Source organism: Triturus cristatus, chromosome 11 (genome assembly GCF_964204655.1).
Source record: "Triturus cristatus chromosome 11, aTriCri1.1, whole genome shotgun sequence".
NCBI classification, from domain to species: Eukaryota; Metazoa; Chordata; class Amphibia; order Caudata; family Salamandridae; genus Triturus; species Triturus cristatus.
This window is the reverse complement of record NC_140594.1, coordinates 116,556,089-116,580,472: the sequence shown is the minus strand read 5'-3', so window position 1 is coordinate 116,580,472 and position 24,384 is coordinate 116,556,089. Positions and strand designations below refer to the sequence as shown.

General features: G+C 50.1%; 1 protein-coding gene across 2 annotated transcripts in view; it reads left to right on the top strand.

Moving 5' to 3' along the window:
• The first annotated feature begins 1,338 nt into the window (after positions 1-1,338).
• The window catches only part of ADORA2A (adenosine A2a receptor), a 178,540-nt gene continuing 155,494 nt past the window's right edge, over positions 1,339-24,384 (top strand). The window contains exons 1-2 of one of the 2 annotated variants that reach the window (XM_085633574.1): positions 1,339-3,327; positions 20,739-20,873. The gene's annotated coding sequence lies outside the window, so the exon portion shown is untranslated. Of the gene's footprint in view, positions 3,328-7,980; positions 8,018-20,738; positions 20,874-24,384 lie in introns of those variants that run through there. The other variant, XM_085633576.1, reaches the window with a different exon arrangement.

Here is a 24,384-nt window from a genome sequence, read left to right as displayed (position 1 = left end):
AAACTGGTGGAGGCAACGGCGTTGATCTGGCGGTTCATGGAGAGGGAGAAGTCGAGGATGATGCCACTCTGAGTGTGTTGGTTAGTAATTGTGTTGTTATTATTTGTTGGCAGCGTTGGCAGGGGCAATGGGTGGTGTAAGCTGCAGTGGCCTCCTGACCAGAGCACTGACACTTATTGTTTTTTTTACAAATTAAGCACTGGCAGGAAATTGAAGAGGGTGCGAAGGGAAGCGTGCATCCAGAGTTGAGAAAGAGTGGGAGGTACGGGAGATAGGACGAGGGGAAGACAGGCAAGCTAGTAGAAAAGGAAAGGAGGAGAGCAAAGGAAAGGTGAGGGTGGTATGGGGAAGGGCTGTGAGGGAAGGGAGCTGAGGTGTGAGGGAGAGAGAGGGAGATTAGAAGAATAAAGGAAGAGGGTCAGACGATAAATTGTCATGAGGCAGGGGCCGTGCAACATTTTTGGTGCCCATGGTGAAGCCATGCTTAGCGCCTAACTCGACATATGGTAGAAACATTTTAACATGGGAAAAAGTGACATACCTGCGGGCAGCGCAATGGGCTTGTAAATACGCACCACATGTCATGCTTCTATGTGCTAGTGGACGCCCTCTGGTGGAGCCGCCCTGGGCGGCTGGCAAGCATTGCCCCTCCATAAAACTGACCCTGCTGGAAAGTGGGAAGAGAAAGAGGGTGGGGGCTAAAAGTTTAGGTGGAAGAGAGCAAGGCAGGTCGAAGGGGGGAGAGCTGAAGTGGAGGGCAGCGCAGAGGCTGGTGGGATATTTGTTAAGTGGGAGAAAGGGGAAACTGAAGCGGCTGCGGAAGAGGAGAGGAATATGTGTTACCAGATTGGAGAGTCAAGTGAGGGAAGAAAAGAGGGGGGAAAAACATGGAGAAAGGGGAACGATAAGGATAAAGAAGAAAAAGATAGGAGGGGGAGAGGGGAAGAGAAAGGGGGTAGATGAACGGAAGATGGAAAGGGAGGAAAGGAAATAAAACATGGGCGACTGGGAGCGCGAGGAAGGATGTTAATGTGTAGGAGAGAAGGAGCATAGATGAGAGACAGAGAAGGAGAGGGGGGCGTGAGGAGTGGGGGTGAAAGGAACGGGGTGTGAAGGGATCGATCCGTCCAAGTGAATTTAGCACATGAATTGGCGTCTGGTGAAGACATGAAACAAATACTACGAACAGCCCTGAAGTAGTCTTGCATTGTATGCTAATGACGCGAGGAGTAGGTGTGAGAGGGGAGGGGCGTGGGCGGGGGAGAGCGCGTGGGGCGGGAGTGGGCGGAGGAGGTGTGCGCGAGATTCGAGGCAAGAGACAGACAGGCGCTGGCACAACAGCGGCTGCGAGGGACTGAGACTACAGACCGGACCTGGGAGAATACAGACCGGACCCGGGAGAAACAGACCCTCGAGAATACACACCGGACCCGGGAGAATACAAACCCCGGAGAATACAAACCCAGGAGAATACAAACCCAGGAGAACACAGACCAGACCAGGGAGTATACAGACCGGACCAGGGAGAATACAGACCGGACCAGGGAGAATACAAACCGGACCCGGGAGAATATAAACCCCGGAGAATACAAACCCAGGAGAATACAGATCCGGGAGAATACAGACCAGGGAGAATACAGACCGGACCAGGGAGAATACAGACCAGGGAGAAAACAGACAGGACCGAGGAAAACACAGACCGGACCCGGGAGAATAGAGACCGGACCTGGGAGAATACAGACCAGGGAGAATACAGACCAGAACCTTGAGAATACAGACCAGACTCGGGAGAATACAGACCCTCGAGAATACAGACCCTCGAGAATCCATAGCAGAATACAGACCAGGGGTAATATAGACACTTGAGGATACGGATCAGAATACAGACTAGACCCAGGAGAATACAGGCTAGACCAGACCAGGGAGAATACAAACCAGGGAGAAAACAGACCGGACCAGGGACCATACAGACCATCCCACGGAAAATACAGACCAGAACACAGACACGGGAGACTACAGATCAGACTAAAGGCAATACAGACCAGACCCGGAGAATACAAACCAGACTGGGAAGAATAGGAGCAGGTGTAATCCAGACCAATACAGACCAGACCCGGGAGAGTACACACCAGACTCGGAAGAACCCGACCAGAACCGGGAGAATACTACACACCTGCCATACCCGGGAGAAAGCAGATCAGACCTAGGAGAAAACAGACCAAATAACGAAGAAATCCAGACCAGAAGCGGTAGGACCCGAACAAAACCCAGGAGATCCCTGAACCCTGAACCCTGACCAGACACGCGAAATTCCAAGGCCAGGATCGAGTCGGTTCAGTGAGAGTCACAGGAGATCGCAGATAGGTCTCAAGAGATCTCAGGCACGCCTGGGGCAAGACCCGGGAGAAAACAAGTCACACCACGGAGATAACAGCCCCGGGAGGGTCCGCGCTAATCCCGGGAGATCCCTGACAAGATTCTAGGGAATCTACGCTGGTGACGTGGAAAGTCGTCCTGACCCGAGCGATTCACATTAAAGATCCCACAGAGCCGAGACCGGACCGGGTGGAGCCTGAGAGGGGGGCTGGGATCCACCGGGATTTCTTGAATAATTCATTGATCTTTCCACCGTTTGCAGCCTTCGACACGGGACCCCTCCACCGACCCCTGTCCCAGGACAGCCCTCCGCAGGGCACGCACCTGGACAGGTAGGTGTACGGGATCCCGCTAGGAGGCAGTGCCTAAAGGACCCGCCTTTGGGTCCACCTCCGGAGTGATCCCTCCGTCTGACTTGTAACAGAACAACTTTCCAGGGGTCGCCTAGCGATCTTTACTCCGAAACAATTCCTTGATTTGATCCGTACTTGGAGGGGATCGACCCAGGACAACCTTCTGCAGGACCACCTCAGTGGGATCCCTCCACTGAATCACCGCAACTGATCGTCGCTCCAGGACATCCCTGCAGGAGATCCCCGCCTCTGAAACATCTGTCGGCTGTGTCAACATTCCACGAGATCCCGACACAAGATCAACCAAGGAGATCACGCAGCAGGATCTACCCAGAGGGATCCCTTCGGTACACGCTACCTATGAAAGATCCCGACATCATCAGAGGAGATTACTGTACGGGGCGAATTCACAGGATCCCTTCTCTAATGCGCACCCGGGGACGATCCCTTCATTTGATCATCACCTAGGTAGGATCTGGCTTCTGTGGTGCGATCAATTTAAGAAGAACCTCTTTCACAGACCGGACCAGAAGGAAGGATCGATCGGGAGCGACCCGCGCTGGATCTCCGCCCTCCAGGAAGGAGGCATCAGAGAGCGGTAAGGGAGCGAGGGACGGCGGTGAAGAAGGAGTGAGAAGGTGCCAGGGGGACGAGAGGGTGCCCAGGGAAAGGGAAAGGTGCCCATGGGTAGGGTAAGGTGCCCAGGGAAGGGGAGAGGTGCCCAGGGGTAGGGAAGGTGCTCGGAGGTCGTAAGAAGTTACCCAGATGTAGAGGAAGGTCTTACTGGGCGTTAGAAGGTGCCCAGGGGTACCGGAAGGTGCCCAGTGGTAGGAAAAGGTGCTAGGGGGCGCAGGAATGTGCCGGGTGAGGGGGGGGGGGGGTTGAGGAGAACGTGCTCAGCGGTCTGAGAAGGTGCTAGGGGGCCCAAGAAGGTGCACAGGGGTACGGGAAGGTGCTAGGGGGCGTAAGAAGGTGCACAGGGGTACGGGAAGGTGCTAGGGGGCGTAAGAAGGCGCACAGGGGTACGGGAAGGTGCTAGGGGGCGTAAGAAGGTGCACAGGGGTACGGGAAGGTGCTAGGGGGCGTAAGAAGGCGCACAGGGGTACGGGAAGGTGCTAGGGGGTGTAAGAAGGTGCCCAGGGGTACGGGAAGGTGCTAGGGGGCGTAAGAAAGTGCAGAGGGGTACGGGAAGGTGCTAGGGGGCGTAAGAAGGTGCCTAGGTGTAGGAGACGGTGCCCAGTGTAGGGGAAGGTGATGGGGCACAAGAAGGTACTTAGATGGGAGAAAGTGCTAGAGAACACATTAAGGTGCCCAGGGGTAGGCGAAGGGGCTAGAGGGTGCAAGAAGGTGCTATGGAGTTGAAGAAGGTGCTAGGGGGAGTAAGAAGGTGCCTAGGTGGGAGAAGGTGCCAAGGGGTAGGGAAAGGTGCTCATGGGCGTAAGAAGGTGCCTAGGTGGGAGAAGGTGCTAGAGGGTGCAAGACGATGCACAGGGGTCCGGGAAAGTACTAGGGGGCGTAAGAAGGTGCCTAGGAGTAGGAGACGGTGGCCAGTGTAGGGAAGGTGATGGGGGACAATAAGGTGCTTTGATGGGAGAAGGTGCTAAAGAACGCATGAAGGTGCCCAGGGGTAGGCGAAGGTGCTAGAGGGTGCAAGAAGGTGCCATGGAGTAGAAGAAGGTGCTAGGGGGAGTAGGAAGGTGCCCATGAGAAGCTGCCAGGGGGCGTGAGTCGGGGCCTAGGTGGGAGAAGGTGCTAGGTAACGTAAGAAGGTGCCTAGGTGGGAGAAGGTGCTAGGGGGCATAACACGGTGCATAGGGGTAGGGGAAGGTGCTAGAGGGCGTGAGTAGGTGCCCAGGGGTAGGGGAAAGTGCTAGTGGGTGTGAGAAGGTGCCTAGGTGGGAGAAGGTGCTAGGGGGCGTAAGAAGGTGTTATGTGCACAAGAACATGCCCAGGGGTAGGATAAGGTTCTATGGGGAGTAAGGCGGTGCCTAGGGGTAGGGGTAGGGGCTGAGGGGACAGTGCTGATATTGTGCCGGTGATTGGAGGTGGGCTGCACCTGCGCTCATTTCTTTGGACCGGCCCTTATTTTACGTCATCAGACTTTGACCCAGAACAAGAGACAGAAAAACACAGAAGGAGGAAAAAGAGGAAAGAAAGGCGGAAAAACTGTGTCTTAGTGAGAACGCAGGAACCTGCAAGAGTGAGACACAGGGGCAGCGAGTGTCTGGGGGCAGATGAGAGAGGCAGGAGGCGGGATCATGAGGAGGCAGCCGCGGGGGTCGGCAATCCTGACTTTGGATGGCATCCGGTGCAGTCTTATGGGCCAACATTTGTGCCCAGAACTTCTTTTTCTTACACATCAGGATTTTGAAGGGTGTAAAATGGTGCCCGGGAAGGAGAAGGTGATGGGGGTGTGGGGGAGGGGGGGGGGGTGGTAAGAATTGGTGCCCAGGGGAAGATGCTGAGAGCCCTAAGAAAGTACACAGGAGAAGGAGAAGGTAGTGAGAGGCATAAGAACATTTCCATGGAGAGGCGAAGGTTAGTGATGGGTGCAGGATGGTGCCCAGGGGAAGGAGAAGATGCTGAGGGGCATAGAAAGTGCCCAGTGAGATGAGAAGGTAGTGAGGGGCGTAAGCAGGTGCCTGGTGAAGGTATAGGGAGGATGTGTGTGGGGGGAAGGTGTCTAGGCAGAGGGAGGTGTTGAGGGGCGTAATAAGGCGGCCAGGAGGAGATGTGGGTAGGGCAACAGAGAACTACATGAAAGGAAGGGGAGTGCACTGGGAGGAACAAGAGGTACTGAGTGTGGAGGGGGAAGGGCAGTGCAGTGGAGGAAGATAGGGTACTGAACGTGGCGGGGGAGGGGAGTTTATTGGGAGGAACAAGAGGGTACCGGGCATGGATGGGGAATGGTAGTGTACTGGGAGGAACAAGCAGGTACTGAGCGTGGATGGGGAAGGGGCTGTACTGGGAGGAACAAGAGAGTATTGAGCGCTGAAGATATAAGAACTCGATGAGAGTAAGGGGTATACTGGGAGGACCCAAGAGGCACTAAGAGGAAGGTTAACACACTGAGAGCAATAAAGGGTACGGGAAAGCAAAGGGTACAGAGGGGATTAAAAGCAAGCAGAATGTACTGGGTCAAACGAGAAGGTGGCGAGGGGTGGGAGAGGTATTCGGAGAAGGGGGGATGTACTGAGATGACTGAGATGTTACAGAGTGGAAAAGAGCGGGAGAGATGCTAGGAGGAGTAAGACGGTACTGAGAGTGGGGGGAGTAAGCAGAGCTCAAGGAGAGGAAGGGGGGGGGGTACTGTGAGGAATTAAATGGTGCCAAGTGGAAGGACGATGCCCTCGAGCACGTGAAGGGCACTGGCACTAAACTTAAAGTACCGAAAGAAAGAAAAAGTAAAGTATGGTATGGAGGAGGTGCCGCGGATGGGGGCGGAGAAGTTACCAAGAAGAAGGTACTGGGAAGAAGGGTACGGTCCTAGATATAGAGAGAAGGTACTGAGAGGAAGGGCACAGTGCGAGGTACAGAAAGAAGGTACTGGGAAGAAGCATACGGTGCTAGATATAGAGAGACGGTACTGATAGGAAGGGCACAGTGCGAGGTACAGAGAGAAGGTACTGGGAGGAAGGGTACAGAGAGAAGGTACTGGGAAGAAGGGTACGGTGCTAGATATAGAGAGAAGGTACTGAGAGGAAGGGCACAGTGCGGGGTACAGAGAGAAGGTACTGGGAGGAAGGGTACAGAGAGATGGTACTGGGAAGAAGGGTACGGTGCTAGATATAGAGAGAAGGTACTGATAGGAAGGGCACAGTGCGAGGTACAGAGAGAAGGTACTGGGAGGAAGGGTACAGAGAGAAGGTACTGGGAAGAAGGGTACGGTGCTAGATATAGAGAGAAGGTACTGAGAGGAAGGGCACAGTGCGGGGTACAGAGAGAAGGTACTGGGAGGAAGGGTACAGAGAGAAGGTACTGGGAGGAAGGGCACAGAGAGAAGGTACTGAGAGGAAAGGCACAGTGCGGGGTACAGAGAGAAGGTACTGGGAGGAAGGATACAGAGAGAAGGTACTGGGAGGAAGGGCACAGAGAGAAGGTACTGAGAGGAAAGGCACAGTGCGGGGTACAGAGAGAAGGTACTGGGAGGAAGGATACAGAGAGAAGGTACTGGGAGGAAGGGCACAGAGAGAAGGTACTGAGAGGAAGGGCACAGTGCGGGGTACAGAGAGAAGGTACTGGGAGGAAGGATACAGAGAGAAGGTACTGGGAGGAAGGGCACAGTGCGGGGTACAGAGAGAAGGTACTGGGAGTAAGGGCACAGAGAGAAGGTACTGAGAGGAAGGGCACAGTGCGGGGTACAGAGAGAAGGAACTGGGAGGAAGGATACAGAGAGAAGGTACCTGGAGGAAGGGTACAGGGAGAAGGTACTGAGAGGAAGGGCACAGTGCGGGGTACAGAGAGAAGGTACTGGGAGGAAGGATACAGAGAGAAGGTACTGGGAGGAAGGGCACAGAGAGAAGGTACTGAGAGGAAAGGCACAGTGCGGGGTACAGAGAGAAGGTACTGGGAGGAAGGATACAGAGAGAAGGTACTGGGAGGAAGGGTACAGGGAGAAGGTACTGAGAGGAAGGGCACAGTGCGGGGTACAGAGAGAAGGAACTGGGAGGAAGGATACAGAGAGAAGGTACCTGGAGGAAGGGTACAGGGAGAAGGTACTGAGAGGAAGGGCACAGTGCGGGGTACAGAGAGAAGGTACTGGGAGGAAGGATACAGAGAGAAGGTACTGGGAGGAAGGGCACAGAGAGAAGGTACTGAGAGGAAGGGCACAGTGCGGGGTACAGAGAGAAGGTACTGGGAGGAAGGGCACAGTGCGGGGTACAGAGAGAAGGTACTGGTTGGAAGGGTACATTGATGGGTACGGAGAGAAGGTACTGAGAGGAAGGCGCTGAAAGAACAGGCGATACAGGGAACAAAGGGTACGAGGATGATAAGAACATGCGCGGAGCAAGAAACAGTGTCCGATGGAGAAAGGCAAGGGACTGATGGCAAGAAGTCGATACAGAGGAGAGTACACTGCCCGCAGGAGGCGGGAGTCATGGGGGCGTGAGGGGGTCTGCGACAAATAGAAGAATGCCTCAGGGGGGGATGAAATGATGCGGACTGTAAGGAAAGGTACTGCGGAAGGGCAAGCTGCTGGTTAAAGGGGGAACGGAAAGGAGGGTGTGGCGCTGATCTGAAGGAGAAGGTGCTGAGTGCGAAGATGAGACACTGAGAGGAAAGATAAGGTGCTTATTAGAAGTTGAAGGTACTTTCAGGAAGGAAAGGCAAGGCGAGTATTGTAGGCTGTAAGAGGAAGGGTACGGTGCTAATTATAGGGGAAAGTACTGGGAGCTATCAGAAGGTGCTGATTATTAAGAGAAAGATATGGGGTAAAAGATAACGTGCTGATTATAAGGAGAAGGTGCAGAGTGGAAAGACGACACAATGGGAGAAAAGATAAGATGCTGATTATTTACAGAAGGTACTGCGATAAAAGATAAGGCACCAATCACAAGAAGGTACAGGGATAAAAAGATACAGTGCTTTTAATAAGACGCACACACTGAGTGCAAAGATTAGATACTAGGAGGAAAGATAAATGGTTGATTATTGTATTTGTAATTGTATTTACATAGCGCTTACGACCCCAGGTGAGGCGCTGAGGCACTTTCTCGGCGAGTAGCACGCTACTCCGGAACCCAAAAAGGATTAGTGGTGAATTAGTATAAGGAGATATGAAATGAATTTGAGCGGTGAACATGTGAGTTTGTTATTTGGATTCAAAAAGGATAGTGGAGAGATAGAAGAGAGGAGAGTTTGCATTTATGTAGCTCTTGGTACCCCTGACGAGGTGTCGAGGCACTTTGTTATAGTTTGATAGCCTAAAGGAACGGCTTCGTGCAACACTGGAGCCATGTCACATCTACCAACCATGATTCAGTTATGAAGAGTAAGTCAGGTTGTGTGTCAGTGAGTAGTTCGTTGATTAAATACTTGTTTTTAGAGAGTGATTGAGCATCTATTAGTAGGCAGTTTAGAGAATGTGCTTTGGTGATTGTGTGACTGTTTTGTAGAAGAATGAGCAGTATTTTGTGGGCTTGTAGCAGGTGTGTCCTTACTGCTGGTATTCGCTGTGTGAGGATAGCAATAGTGTAGCTGTTCTGTATCGTGTTCCTCGTCCAGCAGGATAAGAAGGCATTTCGATGGGCATGCGTGTGTATAGGTGGTTGAGATGGTGGTTGAGAGTGAGTTGGTGAGTTGTGTTGTTTTTGTAGAGTAGCCGTGTTGTGCAGTAGACACGGAGATGCAAAGTTGTGAAGAGTGGCATGTTACTTATTTTGTTTCTGTCTGTTTAGGGTGGAAGGTGTATGAGTTAGGGGTAGTGGTGCAGCATGTGGGTCATTTTGTAAGGGTCTAAATTGTCCAATGGATGAGAAGCGGTTAAACGGAGGTGCTGACTTGCTGTGTATGCGTTAGGTGTGGGGGAAGAGAGAAAGCTTGTCAGTGGAGTTTGTTTAGGGTGTATAATATTTGTGTAGTCAGGACGGTGGGAGTGGGTGTATGTTTCTAGTTTATGACAGAAAGTATGAGCTGTTGTGTGTGAAAGATTTTGTAGTGCTGGTCTGTGTGTTATGTTTCATTTTTGAGGAGTAGGGAGAGGAGGCGATGATGTATTTGTTTTCTGAGAAGAATTTGTATGTAGCGTATTGTTGGTGAGTTGAAGCTGCAAGGTAAAGGGGGTACTGAAAGTTTTGAGACGGTGCTAATTGTTAAGAGAAGGTACTGCGATAAAAGATAAGGTAATAATTACAAGAAGGTACTGGGTAAAAGATAAGTTGTTAATTAGAAGGAAATATATAGATTATGAGGCGAAGGTGCTAAGTGCAAAGATGATACGGTCAGAGGGAATATAAGATGCCGAGTACGAGGCGAAGGCTCTCGGGTATAAGAAAAGGTGCCGATTACAGGCAGACGGGACTGAGTGCGAAGATGAGCTACTGAGGGGAAAGATAGGCTGCTGATTATAAGGAGAAAGTACTGGGAGCAACGAGAAGGTGCTGATTATTAAGAGAAGGTACTAGGGCAAAGTATAATGTGCTCTTTATAAGGAGATGATACTGGGAGTAAGTGAGTCACAGTGAGGAAGGATACACTGCTGATTGAAGGAAGAAGTTCCCAGCTGAAGGCTATGTTGCTGATTATAGAAAGCAGGTATTGGGAGAAGCAAAGGTGTTCACTGCAGGGAGGAGGAAGAGAAGAGGCTGATTATAAGAGGAATGTACTGAACTGAAGGACAAGTGCTGATTATAAGGAGAAGGTACTGGGAGGAATGGTTAGATTCTGGTTACAAACGAAGGATACTGAGTGTAAAGGTGAGGCATGGGAAGGGAGAACACGGTGCCGATTATATGGATAAGGTACGGGGGAGGAAAAGGTGCTGATTTTAAAGGCGAAGCTTCTGAGTACAAAGATAAGGCCATGGGCAGGAGAATATGGAGCTAATTATAAGGCAAGGGTACTAAATGGAAGACCAAGGTACTGGGAGGAAGAATCTGTTGGTAATTATAAAGAGAGGGTACCGAAAGGAGGAACACTGGTTGATTAAAGTACTGAGAGGAATGATAAGAAGTTGATTATACAGGATGGTACAGGGCAGGAGGATATGGTGCTGATTATAAGGTAAAGGTACTGAGTACAAAGAAGAGGCATGAGGAGGAGGATCATGTGTTGAATATAGGGATAAGGTACCGGGGAGAAAAAGGTGCTACTTATAGGTAGAAGCTATTAGGAGAAAGGAGAAGTGAAGCTTGATCTTGCTAGTTTGTCCACTTGGGCATTCATTTATTTTTATTTATTTTTTATTTTATTTATTCATTGATGGCTTGGAGTCCATGGTAATTCTGAGGTTTCTTACTGCCTTAGATACTTTAGGCGGTGTTCCCAGATCATCAGGCCAGGCTGATTCTAAGAGGGTACTGGGAGGAAGGGTGCAGTGTTGATTATAAGAAGAGGGTACTGGGAGGACAGATGTGAGACGCTGATTGTAAGACGGTACTGAGAAAAAGGGTACGGTGCTGATCATATGAAGAGAGGGTATTGGCAGAAAAGATACGGCGCTCATCATAAGTAGATGCTGGGAGGAAGGATATGAGTTGCTGAGAATAAGAGGGTACAGAAAGAAAGGGTATGGTCTGTTATGAGAGGAGGGTACTCGTAGGAAGGGTACGGCGCTGATCCTAAGAGGGTCCTGGGAGGAAAGGTATGGTGCTGATCCTAAGAGTGTACTAGGTGGGAAGGTACGGTGCTGACTATAAGAAGGTACTGGCAGGAAGGTTACAGTGCTGATTATAAGACTGTACGGGCAGAAAGGGTACAATCCTGATTATATGAGGGTATAGGGAGGAAAGCTATGGTTCTGATTATAAGATGGTACTGGCACCAAGGGTACGGTGCTGATTATATGAGGGTACTGGGTGGAAGGGCACAGTGATGATCCTAAGAGGGTCCTGGGAGGAAGGGTGCAGTGCTGATTATAAGAGGGTACCAGCAGGAAGTGTATGATGCTGATTATAAGTGTGTGCTGGCAGGAAGGGTACAGCACTGATTATAAGAGTGTACTGGCAGAAAGGGTACAATCCTAATTATATGAGAGTACAGGGAGGAAAGCTATGGTTCTGATTGTAAGATGGTACTAGCAGTAAGGGTACATTGCTGATTATATGAGGGTACTGGATGGAAGGGCACAGTGCTGATCCTAAGAGGGCCCTCAGAGGAAGGGTGCCGTGCTGATTATAAGAGGGTACCAGCAGGAAGTGTATGATGCTGATTATAAGAGGCCCAGGGTGGAGACTGTCCTGAGACTAAACCTCTATTCTTAAAGTACGAGAGGAGGGGAGGGGCTTTGAGCGGAAGGCAGGTTCTGGTGGTGGGGGGAGAGGCAGGGTTCTCAGCGAGATGAAGCCGCTCTCGAGGGGGAGGGGAACAGGGTGTTGAGGGAGAAGGAACAGTCGGTGGCTGGCATGAACTGATAACGGAGAGGGACACTGCGCTACGGGAAAGGGGCAGAGACGGGCACGGAGGAGGGCAGTGGATGGACAGAGACGGGCACAGAGGAGGGTGGTGGATGGACAGAGACGGGCACGGGGGAAGGCGGCGGACGCACTGAGACGGGTACAGAGGAGGGCAGTGGATGGAAAGAGATGGGCACAGTTGGAGGGCAGGGGATGGACAGAGAAGGGTATGGAGGAGGGCGGTGGATGGGCAGATATGGGCACGGAGGAGAGACGGGCACGGAGGACGGCGGTGGATGGCCAGAGAGGGACACGGTCGGAGGGCAGTGGATGGAGAGATGGGCGCGAAGGAGGGCAGGGACATGGATAAGGGCAGTGGAAGGACAGAGACAGGAATGGGGGAGGGTGGGGGATGGACAGAGACGGGCACCAAGGATGGCGGTGAATGGACAGAGACGGGCACAGAGGAGGGCGACAGATGGAGGGAGACGGGAACGGAGGAGGGAGGTCGATGGACAGAGGCCGGCATGGAGGAGGGAGATGGGTGGACAGAGACGGGCACGGAGGAGGGCCGTGGATGGACAGAGATGGGCACGCATGAGGACGGTGGATGGACAGAGACGAGCAAGGAGTAGGGTAGTGAATGGACAGGAACTGGCACAGAGGAGGGCAGTGGATGGACAGGGACAGGCACAGAGAAGGGCAGTGGATGGGTAGAGACAGGCATGGAGGAGGGCAGTGGATGACAGAGACCGGCATGGAGGAGGGTGGGGGATGGACCTAGATGAGCACGGAGGAGGGTGGTGGATGGACAGAGACGGGCATTGAGGAGGGCGGGGATGGCAGAGACGGGCACGGAGTAGGGTGGTGGATGGACAGATGGGCACGGTAGGAGGGTGGTGGGTGGACATAGACAGGCACGGAGGAGGGCGGTGGATGGACAGAGACAGGCATGGAGGAGGGCGGTGGATGGACCGAGAAGGCATGGAGGATTGCAGTGGATGGACAGAGATGGGCATGTGAGAAGTTGGCCTGGCATATGCTGTCCACTAGTTATAGTGGGCACCTTGCACCAGTCCAAACAACCCTTATTGATGATAGGTTTAAAGACAACCTTTATTGAAAGCTATCCTAGTGGTAGCTATGGAGAGCAGCCTTCAGGCTAAGTCTTGAAGGAGTGTAAAGCAGCTTGGTTTACCAGATTATAACCTCCTGAATCACTAAATGAAAGGAGAACCACACAAGGTATATATAAAATATATGTATTTATTTCTAAACACTCTCTACTAATCCCTTTATGAGATTAGAGAGCCAGGCACACAATAATACAGTTCTAAAAGGACAGTAAATAGCGCAATATACAATGGGCCCTAGGGGCGGACCAAACCATATATTAAGAAAGTGGTATGAGAACCACGACTTGACTAGACACAGTGCCTAGAGGTATATGTGGGGCTGGGGATGCAAGTGCCCCAGAGGTGTATGTGGGGCTGGGGGTGCAAGTGCCCCAGAGGTGTATGTGGGGCTGGGGATGCAAGTGCCCCAGAGGTGTATGTGGGGCTGGGGATGTTTGTGCCCCAGAGGTGTATGTGGGGCTGGGGATGCAAGAGCCCCAGAGGTGTATGTGGGGCTGGGGATGCAAGTGCCCCAGAGGTGTATGTGGGGCTGGGGATGTTTGTGCCCCAGAGGTGTATGTGGGGCTTGGGATGCAAGTGCCCCAGAGGTGTATGTGGGGCTGGGGATGTTTGTGTCCCAGAGGTGTATGTGGGGCTGGGGATGTTTGTGCCCCAGAGGTGTACGTGCAGCTGGAGATGTTGCTGGCCAGAGTTGTTGGTTCGGCCGGGGAAGATTATACACCAGGTGTGTAGGTGGGGCTGTGGATAGTGGTGCCCCATTGTGCATAGTTCAGGCACTGCACTATGCTGCCTTGGGTTGGTGGGCGTGACTGCCAGCGCTACGCTCTTTCTAGTGCAGGTGGTGCAAGGTATGTTTAGGTCACAGAGGGGTGCAGGTGGGTGTGGGGATGTTGGTTTGCCAGAGGTGCCGGCACAACTTGTGATGTTTCTGCCACAGAAGGTGTAGTTGGGGGCTGGGCATGCTGTCACCAATGTGTTTTGTAGAGACAGAGGATGTTGCTGTTCTGGTGGTGGTTGTGGGCATAGGGTTGTTTATGCCCCTGGGGTGAAGGTGGGAATCGGGCTTTGGCATCAGGGTCGGCTTTAGCCCTGTGCTGCCTGGTGTGAAAATCTATTTTGGTACACCAGCCCCCATGACCTCCTCCTCAGATTCCCTCACTACCACCCGGCAAAAGTGCCCCTCATATCTCCATAGCCCCTCTCTCACATACATTTCATTTGTTTTAAGGCGCTGGTAAAGGCTGACCTAACCAATCCACTCAGCTATCCACATAAGATATAGATCTGTTCCTTGCAGCAGGTATATTAATCCTCTGCGCTACTTTATGGTGAGTCTAAACTGCCACTAGACAAAATTCTGATCTCTCTCTAGCAGGAGCATTAATCACAAGAGTTATCTTGACATTTTTATTGCTGCCTGAATGCTGGAAGCAGAAGCAACTCTGATTTTAAATTGTAAGTTATTGCTAAATACAGCAAACCCCTGACTTCAGTGCCCCCCCCCCTCCGAGTCAGCGCCCTGTGCTGCCACACTGGTCACACTACCCTAAAGCCGGCCCTGATTGCCATCACATAAGGTGTAGGTGAGGCTGATGCCACTGCAGTCCCAGGGATGTTGCTGTCATATAAGGTGTAGAGGTGGCTGGAAAAGTTGTTGTCACATAAGGTGAAGGTGGGGTGGGCATTGTTGCTGTCCCGGTGGTGTTTGTGGACCTGGGGATGCTCATGCCCCCAGGGTGTTGGTGGGAATGTGGAGTTGTCATCACATAAGGTGTAGGAGAGGCTAGCGGCATTGCAGTCCCAGGGATGTTGCTGTCACATAAAGAGTAGGCGTGGCTGTCAAATAAGGAGTAGATGCGGTTTGACAAGTTGCTGTCACAGAAGGTGTAGGAAGGGCTGGGATGTTCCTGTCCCAGGCATGAGGGTGGTGATGCGGATGCTCTGTCCCAGTGGTGGCCACAGAACTGGGATGTTTATACATCAGTAGTGTAGGTTGGGATGTTGATGTTGCTGCCACTTACGGTGTAGTGTAGGTGCAGTGGCGTAGCGTGGGTTCCCAGCACCCGGGGCAAGGCAAGTATTGCGCCCCCTAACCGATGGACCGTAAGCACTTCCTGGCACAAAATTGTAAAAGAAGAAAAATAAGTAGTACAACATTTTAAAAAGTTTACACCTCTTAAAAACTTTGTGCCCGGGGCAAGCACCCCTGTCTCCGACCACGCTACGCCACTGTGAAGGTCTAGTAGGTGGCCAGGTTATGTTGCCTCGCAAGGGATGTAAGTGGGAGCTTGCCACCACATAGGTGCTAGGTGGTCATGGGTGTGATGCTGCCTCAGGTGTGCAAATGGGGCTGGACAAGTCGCAGCCCCGCGTGTGGGCGTGGGTGGGAGGGATTGTACTGCCAGGGGTGTAGGTGGGACTGAGGGGCTCAAGTAGATTCTCTGTTAACCATTAGCAGGTGGGACTCCAAGCCACACTTTTAGTTCATGACTAACTGGCTAGAAATAGGGTGAGATGAATCCCTACGGGCAGTGCTTTAAATTTGCTGGTGCTATCAGGGGCTCAGTACCGGCTCATTTTGAAGAGATAATACCGGCACATCTCAGCACTGCTCCAATGCTTTTAATGGAAGAGTACCAGCACTTCTCAGCAACACATAGGTACTCTTGGACCAGGAGTAGCCTTCACACCAGCATCCCTAGGGTTCTGTACTTTAGGACACCCTCCCAGAACATTTCAGACATGAGGGACACCTACAGAAATGTTGCAGGGACTTAAAGACATGTCTCTTCTGTTTATTTATCAGTAACAGATGGAGCTGCTGCTTTCCCACACACAGTTCAGTGTCAGTGACTCTGATTGTCCCAGAGGCAGTGCTTGAAATGGGAAAATGGAAGGGACAGTGAGGACTGAGGCGGCTTACACATGGAGCTGGACTTTGTCATTGTTGTGTATGTGATGGAAAGCACTCTTGGTGGTTGCATTTATCTTATTGTTATTGCTTGATGGGGGTTCCTTGGCTAGCACACACAGTGCCATTAATATGCCATCACAGTGCTTTGGTAGCCTGGGGATGACATTTGCACACTCTTGGTAGGTTTGGAATGCCCACTGGCATCTTTACTCGATTTTGTAGAGTTGTGCAGTCACTAGAGTGAATGGGAGTGTGTCTGAGTTGGGTGACTGCATAAAGCCTGGGTGGAGTTTGAGTGCAAAAAATACTCTGCAGACCTACGCGGAGCTCTGCAAGCGGCGGAGTGCGTTAGATAAATGCCGTTCGCGGTGATTTTCACTGCCAGCACTGTGCAGTCATCGCGAACAGCACCATGCACAGCACAAGCAGGCACTGCTCTGCTCTGCTGCACGAGTAGATTTTTATTCGAGTGGCAGCTTTCTCAACGCGAACGGATGGTTTCACAACGCGAGTGGTCGTGAGCATACGGTACCACTCGCAATGAGAAATCTGACAGCCCACGTTGAGAAATCTCGCCAGGAGCTTGATTTTCCAAGCTCATGCTCACCAATTTGATGTTGACGATCGTGAATGAGGAAAAATCTCGCCGGGAGGTGGATTTTCCTCGCTCGCGCTCACCAACTTGATGTTAACGAACACGAGTGAGGGAAAAAACTTAACGAGCTCTGCGTAACACGGAGTGCAGAAATCTCCGCAATGGGCGCAGGGTTCACAGCCCAGACTTAGACATTATGAACTTTACATAGTTGTCATTTTCTTTCAGATGGGGCCTGAGGGATCCACCAGTCACTATTAAGTGTTTGAAGTTAGAAGTAGATTGGCTTCCCTAGTTGAAAGCAAGGTGTTGAATGGCCTTGAAGTTTTGGTGGCTAGTGGGGAGAGACACACAGTCACAACCTCTGTATTGAGATGGCTGTGGGAGGGCACTTATATTTTAAAGATGATTTTGGTCTTGGCATTGTCCTGAGGTTCAACCATTGTCTTGCCAAGGATGGTTGCTTATGCAATCTGCCCTGTAGGACGGGTGCCGATGAATGGTGTGGCCACTGGCAAGATGTTGCCCCAATACTGATTTTTGTTTTGGGACAATTACATGAGATTGTTGCAGAGATCTTCTGACTGGTAGGAGTCCTGGAAGAGAGATTGCCATTTCTCTTTTCATAAGGATTCAATCTTTGGTGGAGTTTGATTCTTAAATGGTTGTAAGGTGAAACAGAACCTTTTTGCCTTCATGCTTGAAGACTTGTCGTTGACTATGAATTCACGCCACGCCTTTCAAGCATGGTGCCCCTTTCTTCCAGTAGGGAGTGCTGTGGTGAACCAGCAGTTGCTTTTGACGTTGCAGTGGTTCATCTGTGACAGCCTGAGGAAGGCCTGGTGTTCAAGGGTTGTCATGAACCTACGCTCCAACACGTTGGGCTTTGACTTCAGTGGGGCGAGAACATCAGGTTCTCTATAACCCAGAGACTTATAGCCAGAGACCTCACAATGATCTTTCCATCAATTCTTGGGAGAACTATTTCCTGTTAGGAAGTTGATTGTGTGTGGGTCACATCACCTCCTTGTTGAGGAAGCTGAGCATGGTGTGGTCAGAACTGGAAAGAACCTAAAAGTTTGCCATCTGAAAAGAGGTGCAATCCCAGCTGTGGTCCGCAGAGTTTGCTATTTCAGTGACAAGTTGATGACATTCCAGGCTAACTTTGGCCTTTGTGTTGCTTTAAATGTAGACGGGACAGTTTTCATCTTAGATTGTGACGTTTCCTAATAATGAAATCCCCATTCAAGTGTGTGGGTGAGAGTTGTTGAAGATGTTGGATAAATGCCAAGACACATTTCAGGGATGTATATAGCCAGGCACCATGTTATATTAGCATGTATTTAACTCAGGAGTGTAGGGACGCATGCATTTTCTTACAGACAGACGAATTCTGGTAGATCAAGCCCGGGTCTGAGTCCCTGCCATTTCATTAGTTAATGAACTGGATGCACGAGCTGGCTGGTGGGGCAACATGCTCTGTAGACCAAGGCCTCTCTGAGGACACTGAGGGTGCTTTAGGGATGTAGCTGTCCCTGTTTTCTTGCAGTCATGAATGCTGCTGGATTTTGGGGGCTGACCTAGTATTGAGTTGGGCATACATAGGGGTTCTTGTGGACACATGATGAACTGACCTGGGATTGATGGTGGGTGAGACAAGAGGAAGGCTTGCTGGTTTGTTGGGAAGTTTGGTCTCAGTAGACTGGAGGAGGACAGGACACGCTTAGCCGAGAAGTGCACAGAACTGGGATGTCTGGGAAGACACCTGATCCCGAGTCAGAAGACTGATATGTTTTGGGAGTGTTCCTTTTGGTATTGGTGCTGTCCCTCAGAGAGTGTAATCAGTGGTTGAAATCTGTCAGCGTAGCCTCCTTTGCTTGTACCATCATCTCCTTATCAATATTTTTGGTGGTGAAGACTTGGTCATGTCTTGTGCTGGTAGCCATCTTGTGGCTTCCAGGGATCATTGGACAAAAGGGTCTGATGGTTTGTGTCCACCTGGAGGTGTATAGCGCATAGCACAGATCGTCAACATTTGTTGGGCCTTATACAGTAGTAGAATGCAATAGTAGGATTGCCCTTTAGAAGTCTTGGGTTTCTATTAGCCAGGCTTGCACTAGAACTTCTGTCTTCCAATTTGTAAGGTTCTTAATAGAGGATAGGAGATTTTTGCAGCCAACATGACTTGCTCCTAGGAGACACATGACTTGTGTGGTTCACAAAGCTGCATGGTGGGTGGCAAACAAGAAAGCTGGTGAAGTAGCTGTTGATGGTCGGAGTGAGGGAAGAGCAGTGGAAGGTAAGGGTGGTTTACAGAGGTGAATATGGTAGGCATAGTGGCCTGTGAAGAAGGAAGACCAGCTCTGAAGAATGTATACAATTAAGTCAGTGGTTATCCCAGTGTCCCGTCTTATGGCACAATGGGATGGGATATGAATGGGGGTATGCAGGGTGAGGGTGTTGTATAAACAATGCTAGGGATGTTACCCCTCGGGTGTAAGTAGAGCCGGGGAAGTTGCTGCCCCAATTGTGTAGGTGGAACTTGGTTTCTTGCTGCGTCCTAGATGCAGATATCATATTGGTTGAAGCTCCCATAGAGGTGTATGTGTGGCTGGAGATATTGCTGCCTGATTGGTGAAGGTAAGACTAGGCATTTTTACTGCCCCGAATGACTGTGGCCGGTCTAGGGATGTTGCTGCTCAAGAGGAGCAGGAGTACCTGTGGGTGTTGCTTTGTACGCTACACAGGCAAGGGTGGTGATGTTGATACCGTATGGGTATAGGTGGAATGGCTGGGGATGTCAATGCCATACGATTCTACATAGAACAGCAGGAGATGATGATGCTATCGGAATATGGGTGGAGTGGCTAGATGTATTGATGCCCTTGGGATGTAGGTGGAATGACTAGTGATTGCAATAATCTGACCTCTGCTTTGCACCTTGGGCAAGATCTCACACAGCGCCAGGACACCTACGGGTAACAGTAGCGCTTAATAAATGTTATAATAATAATAATAATAATAATTGCCATGGGGATGAGGATGGAATGTCTGGAGATGATGCTGTCCTAAGGGTGTAGGTGGAATGGCTAGAGATGTTGATGCCATAGGGGTGTGTATGGAATGGGTGGAGGTGTTGATAACCTAAAGATGTAGATGTAATGGCTGGTGATGTTGATGTCCTATGGGTGTAAGTGGGATAGGTGGTGATGTTGATGTCTTGGGGTGTAAATGGAATGGCTGGAAATGTTGATGCAGCAGAGTCGTAGATGGAATGGTTGGAGATGCTGATGCTGTGTGCGTGCAGGTGGAATAGCTGGAGATCATAATGCCCTAAGATGTAGGTCAAGTGGATTAAGATAGCTACAGGGGTGTGTATGGAATGTCTGGAGATGTTGATGCTACTGGTGTGTGTGTATGGAATGTCTGGAGATGTTGATGCTATTGGTGTGTGTGTATGTAATGTCTGAAGATGTTGATGCTATTGGTGTGTGTATGGAATGTCTGGAGATGTTGATGCTATTGGTGTGTGTATGTAATGTCTGGAGATGTTGATGCTATTGGTGTGTGTGTATGTAATGTCTGGAGATGTTGATACTAACTGGTGTGTGTGGAATTCCCAGAGATGTTGATGCTCTAAGGGTGAAAGTGGAATGGGTGGTGATGTTGATGTCTTAGGGGGTGTGGGTGGAATAGCTGGAGATGCTGGGGCCATGGGATTTAGGTGGAAAAGCTTGAAATAGCTATAGGGGTGTGTATGGAATGGCTGGAAATGTTGATGCTATTGGTGTGTGTGTATGTAATGTCTGGAGATGTTGATGCTAACTGGTGTGTGTGGAATTCCCAGAGATGTTGATGCTCTAAGGGTGAAAGTGGAATGGGTGGTGATGTTGATGTCTTAGGGGTGTGGGTGGAATAGCTGGAGATGCTGGGGCCATGGGATTTAGGTGGAAAAGCTTGAAATAGCTATAGGGGTGTGTATGGAATGGCTGGAAATGTTAATGCTATTGGTGAATGTGTGGAATGTTCGGAGATGTCGATGCCCAAAAGGCGTAGGTGGATTGGTGGAGATGCCGATGCCAAAGTATCTAGGGATACTGGAAATGTTACTCTCCCAGTAAAATACTTGACCTGGAAGTGCTGGTGTTACTATCCCAGGAATGTAGGTGTGCTGGGTATGTTACTGTTTCAGGGCTGCAAGTGGTTTATCTGATGACCTTGTATCTCACAGCCCGAGACGCATCATCTTCAGTATTATCGCCTGATGGTTTCTCCTTCCTTTGAGAATTAATTGATCATGTTTAATCCCAGGTGGTGCTGAAAAGAGAAAGGCCCACACCTGACCCAAACAGTGGATGATATCCTGAGGGTGAAATCAGGAAACCCACAAAAAACCCAGAAAATCCACCACATTCCACGAGGACAGCTGAGATCCACAGAGAGGAGGTAAGGCGGAGGAAAGATCAGATCTGAGAGAAGTGGTGTGTGAGAGGTCTGGAAATTGGGCGAGCGTGTGGGGGATGGGTAGGAAGTCTGATAAAGGGCAAGGGTAGGGCTTACAAAAGGTAAACACCAAGTACACCTGAGGTCCACGGGGAGAAGGCGGGGGGGGGGCCAAAGCAAAGCTCTGTGGGGTGGCAGTGGTTTGGGCAATGCATAATAAGGAACTCTGAAATGGGGCATACAAAGGGCATTGACCTGGGCATCAGAAGGGCATCTAGGGCAAGGTCCATGTTCAAGGGCATGTGTAAGGTCTTTTCGTAAAGTGACAATAAGGGGTGCTGATGGTGAACTGTGAACATGGCTTTCAGTAAGAGAGATGTTGTGAACACCAGATCAGGTTTGATCTCAACTATGTGGACAGAAGTGCTGTACGAAGAGGAAACATATTGACTACAAAAGTTCACGATTTGTATCAAGTTGGAAGCAGTCACTGCTGTGGATGACAAAAACAACACAACTGGACAAAGGGAGGGAGCCATAAATGAAGCCAAGACTTCAAAAGGCAATGTAGAAGTATTATATATGTATAAACAAGTAAGCACTGGCAAAGCCAAAAGGTCCGAATTTTTGTTAGGAGGAGTATCTGGTAAGATTTTGGTGACGTGCCACTGCCAGATGTCCTAGAAAAAAAGTCTCATAATGAAGCAACATTCTGTGCTACAACAACATGAAAGCTGGCAGGAGCGCCCCTTTCCTTAACAGACTGAATTAGCAGAGATAGGCTGCACCATCAAAGTACAGTGTTATGAAAATGAGTCAGAAAGTGCAGTTTGAGTTCTGGAGAGCTCAAAGGCATACACAGAAAACTCCTGCACAGGAGATGCTTTGATAAAGGGCCTGTGTATCTAACAACATGTTATCATGAGTCCAAAGTAAAACATGAACACGTAAGGATGATTAGTGAATCTCACTATGTCTTTATGACAATCTAGGCCATCCCCCTAGCATTTACTTCCTAAACAAAAAGACATAAATCAGTGATAAGAAGTCCATCAAAGTAAACGCACCCCACAATGCACACTGGCTTTCAATTACAGGTTGCATGTGACGTCACATTTCCAATTTAACAACAGGACCTACTTAATGCACTCTTTCTGTACTTCTCATTATACTTTTTTAAAGAGTTGATGACATGAGATTTTCTAGACAGATAAAGCTACTAAGAAGTAGCAAAAATGTAGTGAGACTATACCTAGAGCTTTAAAATTATAGGAAATGTATAAATTAAATACTATATTGCACATGATATCCTAAAATCAAGTTTAAGTTTATATTCCACCTGCACAAAGTACGGTGTCATTGGGGTGTCATCTTTATTATATACATATATGTGTGTGTATATTATATATATATATGTGTGTGTGTGTGTGTGTGTGTGTGTGTGTGTGTGTGTGTGTATGTATGTTAACTGAAAAACACACAGATAAAAAGTGAGTTATTGTTCTGGCTCAAGCATGTAAAACCCCTGAAATTCGCCAGTAATGCTTTCTAATGCACACAGCACATGCCATCACTTGTGCCACTCACCATGTTGCTTCTTGGTGCCTATTTTTTTGTTTTTGGGCATTTGTCAAATTAGTTTACATAGATATGTGTTTGGGGTCCAGACCCTTGGTGCTGTTGCCGGCTCCACACTGGCGCGTGCGGTGCAGCTGGCAGCACCAGGGCTGCTTCTTGCTTGATGCTTTTGTGGGCATGTGGCCTGGAGAGAGGAATGCCAGGGGTAGCTGGAGCAGCTGGAGTGTAGGACGTAGGAGCTGGGGTGCAAGTGTGCGAGTAGTTGCCTACTGCCATAAACAAAGAATATTAGATGGCGCGCCACTCAAGCAATGAGAAGAGACTGCAGTGCTTAATTTGTAAAATCTATAAGTGCAAGGGGCAATCTTTCCCTAAGGATCCTGCTGCGGGTTCTGCCAAAAGGTGAGGGTGGAGGGTAGCACGGCTGCATAGCCTCAATTCTACCTCATGCCTCTTTTTTGCACCACCCTTCCTTCCCTATTCCTTTTATCGTTTTCTTCCAGGTTCTTTGTCATCCCTCTTTTAGTCACTGTTTTCCTATATTTGTCTTCCTTCTCATTTCTCACGTAATTGCCATTTTGTCTCTTGCTCTGAGTCAAAGTCTGATCATGAAAAATAAGTCCTGTTCCAAAAATGAGTGCCCGTGCCCTGCACTTTCAACACCGGCTCAAACGAAGCATTTTTTCTCTCCACGCCTCCCATCCTCTCCTACGTCTGCTTCCTTTTCACTCCCCTTTAAACATTCCTTCCCCTCCTGCTCTGCTTCCTTCATCTTTCGCTCTACGCCTCCTATCCCCTCCCACTCTGCTTGCTTCCTCTCCTCCTTTCACACATTCCTCCACTTCCTTCTCTGCGTCTTCCATTCTTCACTCCACGCCTCCCTTCGCTCCTTCCTTCTTTCCTCCCCTCCCCTCACACATTCCTTCTCTGCTTCCTTCATTCTTCACTCCACGCCTCCCTTCCGCTCCCTCATTCGCTCCTCCCTTCCCCTCACACATTCCTTCTCTGCTTCCTTCATTCTCCATTTTTCACTCCATGCTTTCCTTCCGCTCCCTCCTTCCTTCCTCCCCCTCACACATTCCTTCTCTGCTTCCTTTGTTCTTCATTCCACACCTCCCTTCTGTCCCTCCTTCATCCCCTCTCACATTCCTTCTCTGCTTCCTTCGTTCTTCACTCCACGCCTCTCTTCCGCTCCCTCTCTCCTCTTCTCTCTTCTCTATGTCAGATTCTATCTTCTACCTTTCCTTTAAACTTTCTACCTTTTCCATCTTTTTCCTTCATCTCCCTTCTGTTCGGTGTCCTTCCTCTCTGCGACCTTCGCCTCCCATCACACATTCCTTTTCCTCCTTCGCTTCCTTCTTCCCTCCCCACCTCCTTTCTTCTTCTCTAGGCATCATTTCCCTACTTCACCCGTCCTCTCTGCCTTCTTTCATTTGCTCCCTTCAGACCCCCGTGTTTACTTCGGCTCCTCATTCATTCCTTCACACTTTCCCTCTCCCTCTCGTGTTCCTGCACACCACCCTTCTTTGCCTCTCTAGCATCCTTTCCCTTACTCCCTCCTCCTCCTCTCTTTCCTTCCTTCCACCCTCCCTCCTCCTCAATGTCCTTCTCTCCCTCCTTCCCTCCCTCCCTTCTCTAGCTTCCTACCCTCCTTCCCTCCCGTCTCTCCTTCTTTCCCTCTCTCCCTCCTCCTCTCCTTCCTTCCCTCTTTCTTTCCTGTGGTTCCCTCACTCCCTTCCCCTACTCTCCTTCCTTACCTCCCTCCCTCCTCGTCCAATCCTTCCTTCCCTTCCTCCCTCCTCTACTTCCTTCCCTCTCTACCTCCACCTCCTCTCCTTCCTTTTCCTCCCCTTTTGTCCTCCTCTCCTTCCTTCCCTTCTTTCCTCCCTCTCTCCTTTCCTCCTCCTCTCCTTTCCTCCCTCTTCTAGTTCATTCT